Source organism: Nomascus leucogenys, chromosome 17, assembly GCF_006542625.1.
Source record: "Nomascus leucogenys isolate Asia chromosome 17, Asia_NLE_v1, whole genome shotgun sequence".
NCBI lineage: Eukaryota > Metazoa > Chordata > Mammalia > Primates > Hylobatidae > Nomascus > Nomascus leucogenys.
Genome location: NC_044397.1, coordinates 94,490,914 through 94,497,405, shown reverse-complemented (window position 1 = coordinate 94,497,405; position 6,492 = coordinate 94,490,914). Strand labels below are relative to the sequence as shown.

General features: G+C 61.9%; 1 pseudogene; it reads right to left on the bottom strand.

The window, feature by feature from the left end:
* Positions 1-284: 284 nt before the first annotated feature.
* Positions 285-6,022, bottom strand: LOC115830837 (annotated as a pseudogene).
* Between the last annotated feature and the right edge of the window lie 470 nt (positions 6,023-6,492).

Here is a 6,492-nt window from a genome sequence, read left to right as displayed (position 1 = left end):
CTGGCCGTTTTTTTTTTTTAGACACAGTCTCGCTGTGTCGCCCAGGAGTACCGTGGCATGATCTCAGCTCACTGCGACCTCCGCCTCCCGGGTTCAAGCGATTCTCCTGCGTCAGCCTCCCGAGTAGCTGGGACTACAGGCGTGCACCACCACGCCCCGCTATTTTTTTTTTTTTTTTTTTTTTGCATTTTTAGTAGAGACAAGGTTTCTCCATGTTGGTCAGGCTGGTCTTGAACTCCCGACCTCAGGTGATCCTCCCATCTCGGCCCCCCAAAATGCTGTGATTACAGGCATGAGCCGCCGCGCCCGGCCATCTCCACCTGGTTGAAGGTCTTTCTGTTGTAGACGCCCACCGTGCTCCCCACCACCGTGGGCAGGAAAAGCAGGTCCCACAGATGTGTCTTCACCACTTCCGGCTTCTCCGTGGGCGGTGCCTCCTTGTTGGCCTTGCGCAGGCGCTGCAGCAGCGAGTGCGGCTTCCGCCACAGGCCCGGGTTCAGCCGTCGCTGGCGCGCGCTGTACAGCTGCATCAGCTGCTGGGAGGACACGTCCAGTAGCTAGCTGGTCCAGGTCCACGCCGCGGTAGGTGAAGTTGCAGAAGGTCTGTTTCTTCTGCTGCTGTACCTCTGCCAGCTTGCTGCATCCTCAGAATAGCTCTCCAGGCCCTTGTTGCCCAGGCTGGAATGCAGTGGTGTGATCATAGCTCACTGCAGTCTTGACTTCTTGGGCTTAAGCGATCCTCCTGCCTCAGCCTCCTGAGTAGCTAGAGCCACAGGTGCACACCACCATGCCTGGCTAATTTTTGATTATTTGTAGAGATGGGGTCTTGCTACATTGCCCAGGCTGATCTCAAACTCCTGGGCCCAAGGGATCCTCTTGCCTCGGCCTTCCGAAATGCTGGGATCACAGGCGTGGGCCACCGTGCCCGGGAAGCTCTGGGCCCAAGCTCTGGGCCCTCCTGCATGGTCACCTGGTGGAGCAGAAACCACAGCCAGCGGCTCCCCGTCCATTTGTCTGTGCACATTCCTGGGCTCAGACGGTGGCTTCCGAGGCCAGAACTGCAGAGTCACCTGCTCTGCACTTGAGTCTGGAACGTCTCAGACCAGACCCCTCCCTTTACAGCCTGAGAGAGGGAGAGACCCTGCCCAGGCCTCCCAGGGGCCTGCCCACCCGACAGCTCCTGACTCCCCCACCCTCATTGATCCAGAAATGGAGGGCTTCGGCCCAGGAGCGATCAATGCGCCCTAATGGACATGTGTCCGGGGCGGAGGGGCGCTGAGTCGCAGGCGACACCCTTCCCTGTGCAGAGGGGGAAACTGAGGCCACTCCCAGGCCCCACGGGTCACTGGCCTGAAGCAGTGTGAGCCCTGCCGGGTCAGGAGTTGCGTCTGGAGCAGCCCAGGGAGAATGAGGCTGGGGACCCTTCATTACGGTGGTCATTAGGGACGCCCCACCAGGCTGTGTCCACCCAGGCTGGTCTCTTCCCCAGCTCCGACCGCCCTGCTGGGTTTTGGGGCTTACAGTTCTGCCCTGGGCTCAAGTCCTGGCTCCCACCAGGGGCTGTGGGGCATCCCCTCTGGGTCTGGGGTTCACAGTGCCTGTCTCCAGGAGTGAGAGAAGCTTCTAGAGACAATCTGTGAGCATCTTTCAACAGCATCCCCCATCCCTGCCTCTCCCCAGCTCAAGCTCCGAAGGGAGCGTGGATGGCAGGAGAGAGGAGGGAGGCGTGGGGCAAGTTTATCTCTCACGGGCTTTCTCCGCCCCCACCTGGCCTCCCCTGGGGCTTCTGTGATTCTTTTTTTTTGAGGCAGGGTTTTTCTGCCCCCCAGGCTGGAGTGCAATGGTGTGATTGTGGCTCACTGCAGCCTCCACCTCCTAGGCTCACGCAATCCTCCCAAGTCAGCCTCTCTGGAGTGGCTGGGACCACAGGCATGTGGCTCCGTGCTAGCTCATTTTTATCTTTTGTAGAGATGAGGTCTCGCCGTGTTGCCCAGACTGGTCTTGAACTCCTGGCCTCTGGTGGTCCTTCCACCTCAGCCTCTGGAGTAGCTGAGACTGCAGGCATGAGCCACCACACGTGGCTAATTTTTGTGTTTATTTATTTATTTATTTTTGTAGAGATGGGGTTTCCCCATGTTGCCCAGACTGGTTTCCCAGCTCCTGAGCTCAAGGGATCCTCCCGCCTCAACCTCCCAAAGTGCCAGGATTACAGGCGTGAGCCCAGTCTGAGACCCATTTTGTAGATAAGGAACACTAGGTCAGAGAAGGGGAGTGCCCAGGCCCTGGGCTCCGCAGCCGGGACCCCTTTAGGGTCCAGTGGATGGCGGAGGGGAGGTGGCCTGACCACTACCGACTCCAGCCAGTAGCCCCAGCCTGGCCTCCCGCCCCAGCCTCCGGGGAGAGCAGCACAGGTGCCCAGAGAAGCAACGAATCTGGATGTTTATTCCCCACATGAGGAGGAGCTGGGGGTACCTGAGTGGGTGGTCTCGGCGCTGGGCGGCCCTCGTGGCCCCCTAGGCATCGAAAACCAGAGCTTGTCATGATCTTGTGATGGGGAGGGAGCCCGCCCCTCACAGGGACCGCTGTCGGCCCCCTCCGCCTGCCCACCAGGCACTAGAGTTATGGTTTGCAATATCCCGTGCCCCTCCCAGCCTGAGCATTAATGACGGTGGTATCCGAGTCCCCGAGCACCCGGCGCTGTTATTAACATCGTCCATCACGCTTGTGGCTGCGGCTCTAGAAGCTCTGTGGCTAGGAGGGGAAACTGAGGCACGGAGCAGTTTCCCCTTGACCCCTTCGTGAGGGCACAGCTGCAGACATCGGATAAGCCCAGGTTCCAGTGCCCTCTCCACCACCTGCTGTGGATGAGGCCCCTGTTCTCTGAGCCTCAGTTTGCTCATCTGGAAAACAGGCTACAGTGACACAGGGTGGGGTCTCACATCCTGGGGGTTCTTGATGAGCAGAATCGCCAGCCCCATGGAGGCAGGCCCTTTGTTGCCTGATCCCCCCGCCTTCCCTGGGATCTCATTGTCTGGCGCAATGCCAGCAAGCCCTCCATGGATGTTTGTTGAATGACTGAATGAGCGTGTTGTGCGTGGACTCTGAGTCAAGTGCTCTTTCTTGCCAACTGGGCAAGACTGGAGGCAAAGGGCTCATTCTCCATCACTCACTTCTCTGGGAAGGCCTGGGGGCAGGGGTGGTGGTGGGGAACGGCCTCTCGCAGGAGAGGGGGGCAGCGGGGGAACTGCGGGAGTCAGCCGTGCTGGCTGGCAGATCTTTAAATTAAAATACATATATACACCAGATAAATAAACTCGGCCCACATCCTGGTGACAGGCAGAATTAAGTTGCCCAGTTGGGGACCGGGCAGCGAAGGCCGGGGGTGGAAGGGGATGGGGCCGGATTACCAAGGGCGGTGACTTAGCCCCATCCTCTCCCACATTGTATCCCACGAACATTCCGGAGACCCCTGTCCTGCCAGGTCCCTGGGAAGTGCTGAGGGGGTCAGGGAGTAAGGACCCAAATTCTGAGCCCCAACTTGGGCACCCAGATCTGGCCCGGCTTAGAGAGAGACTAGCTGCCCACGGGGTGCCCTGGGTGAGCCAGTGTCTTCGTCTGAAACCGGGAGACCGTGGTCCCCCCTCCCGGCACAGAGGCTGCCCTTGGCAGTGGGCGTGGGGCAGACCTGGTTCAAGTCGCAGCTGAGCACTCAAGGGCTGGGAGCAGCCTCTGTTGGGTCGGGTACCAGGGAGACCTCGTTCTAGCTCACAGGGAGGCCCCCGTGGGGCCCGCACAGCTGCAGGGTCCTCCCTGGGCCCTTCCCTCCGACCCAAGCCCAGGGGAGAGGGGCGGAGGGGGCGGGGGGCAGTTTTCAATTACAGAGCAGCTAATCTCCCAGTGAGGGCCGTTCTGGGGCCCAGTAAATCTATTATGAAAAGCCTCTAAATGTATGTAAAACCGGCCTCCGACAATCCGGGGATTAGGCCGCTGGGAGGGGAAACCGAGGCGCAGGCCGCCTGGCGGATTAGCGCAGAGGGGCCCCTGGAGGGTTGGGGGGAGCAGTCCCTGGAGGTCCAGGGCAGAGGGAGAGGGGTCCTCTGAAGAAGCCAGCACCCATTTTATAGCTGGGGAAACAGGCTGGGGAAGGCCCCCCCCCCCAGGGGTCCCCTCTCAGCGTCAAGGGCACTTTTGCCAGCTGCTCCTTCTTTTGTCACAAACCCAGGGGGATTTTCCCACAAGATGGCCTTGGTGGGTTGGAAAGATGGGGAACTGGGGACCCCAGGGCTACGATCGTGGGACCCCTGGACCCGGCTTAAGGCTCCGTGGCCCGTCCCGCATCTTCTGCTGGCGTCCCAGGCCCTTTGAAGCTGCCCCATCCTTTGGTGCTTTTGAAATGTCTTTATTAATCACCTACTGTTTGCCAAGCCAGAGGCGGCAAACGTAACAGGAGAGGGGAGCCCAGTGCCCTGGCAGCTCAGGGCACTCGCGGAAGACGAAGGCGACTGGGAGAGGCCTTCCCCAAGGACTCCTGCTTCCGCTGGGAGGTGGGGAGGAGGAGGTCACCCCACAGAAGTGCAGTGAGGCCATTGCAGGCCTGATGGAAGGCCTGGTGGCCGAAGGGGGTGTGAGCTGAGAAGCCCCGTGGCTGGGCTGCTCCTGAGGGTGGCAGGGAGCCCTTGGAGGGCTTGAACCTAAGTGGCCCCTGCAGCATCTGTGGCGGGACCGTGGATCCCCAAGCCCGCCTCCCTCGGGAGCACAGCTTCCTCAGCGTGGCCCCACACTCTCCCAGACTCACCCAGCCGCCTCGCATAGGGCCTGCTCACCCTCCTGCCCGCAGGGCCCTTGGTCCAGCGGTTTCCTCTCCTGCACACTGTCCCCACCTGCTGAAGTCCGTTCAGGAGCCCAGGTGCATGCAGTGGGGGGGGCAATGCCCCTCCTCCCCCCACCTAGTGGAGTTCACAGGCAGCTCTGCAGATCGGCTGGCAGCTGGAGAAACTGAGGCATGAGGCTGGGCGCAGTGGCTCACACCCGTAATCCCAGCACTTTGGGAGGACGAGGCTAGTGGATCACCTGAGGTCAGGAGTTCGAGACCAGCCTGGCTAACATGGTGGAACCCCGTCTCTACTAAAAATACAAAAATTAGCCGGGCGTGGCGGGGGGCACCTGTAATCTCAGCTACTCGGGAGGCTGAGGCAGGAGAATCGTTTGAACCCGGGAGGTGGAGGTTGCAGTGAGCCGAGATTGTGCCATTGCACTCCAGTGTGGGTGACAAGAGTGAAACTCCGCCTCAAAAAAGAAAAAATTGAGGCATGAGCTGACAGCTGTTTCTGCAGGCCTCGGGCCAGGGCCCCTGGCCTGGCCCCGGTCCAGCCACCAGCTTGTCCCTGCCTCCCAGGTGCTGGGGAATGAAAAGGAGGCGAGGGATTTCTCTGACTCCTTCAGGCCCAGGCTCCAAATGCCTCCAAGTCCCAGGCAAGGGGTTGTGCGAAGCTGCAGCAGGGTGGGACGGTCCCAGTGAGGGTGATCCTGGAGTCCGGGCTGTGGTGGGCCTGCTCTGTGACCTGGGAGGGGGTGTGTGCCTGTCCGTGACTCAGTTTCCTCGTCCGTGTCATCAGCAACGGCCAGATGCCGTTCCCAGCACTGGATGGGGGCGGAGGGCCTGAGGGGTGTGGGTTGGGGGGAGCTCCAGGCGCCCCTGACCCCGCCCGGCCGTCAGTCAGGCTGGCCGGGCCCCCTTCAAGTCGTCACGGCCCAGCAGCGGCCACGGGAGGGATTATTCCAGCCTGTCCAGGGTGGACTGAAGTGGAACCAAGGCTGACGAGCGGAACGCGCCCCCGCGGACCCAGCCCGCCCGCCTTTGTCCGCCGCCAGCCCCCCACCCGCCTGCCGTCAGACCCCGCCTCCCGTGCCTGAGCCCCGTTTCTCTGGGGACCGGGCTGCCTCGCGTGGCCCCCACCTGACCAAAGCCCTGCAGCTTCTCGGCCGGCTCCGCCGGCTGCCTCAGTTTCCCCGTCTGCAGCATGGGCATACAGGGTTCCTCTCATCGGCTCATTGGCGGCTGAATGAGGGCTGTGTGGGCAGAGGCGCCTGGAGGGGCAGAGGCTCTCCCGGGGCTTTCCCAGGGTGCTTGGGGGTCCCTCTGCCCGGTCCCTCCACTGAGCCTTTGTCCAGGAAATTCGAGGTGGCAGGGAGAACAGATCCGCTCGCGGCCTGAATGGAGCCGCGGCAAATGCTGTTGACCCCTGACCCCGGCCCCCTAATCCCGGGGTTGAGGCTCTCACTGGAGAGGGGCCCTGGGAGATGAGCTGGGGCACGACCCCCGCCCCGGGCACCGAGGGGGGCTTCCGGGTCAGGGTCGGAGGGGCTTCGGGAGGACGCGGCTGCCCCGTTGGCCACGTGCCCGGTCATCACCTCTCGGAGGCCAGCACGGGAAACTGAGGCGTGGAGGAGCCCTCCTAAGCCCCACAGCTCTGGGGTGGGAGCCAGGCCTAG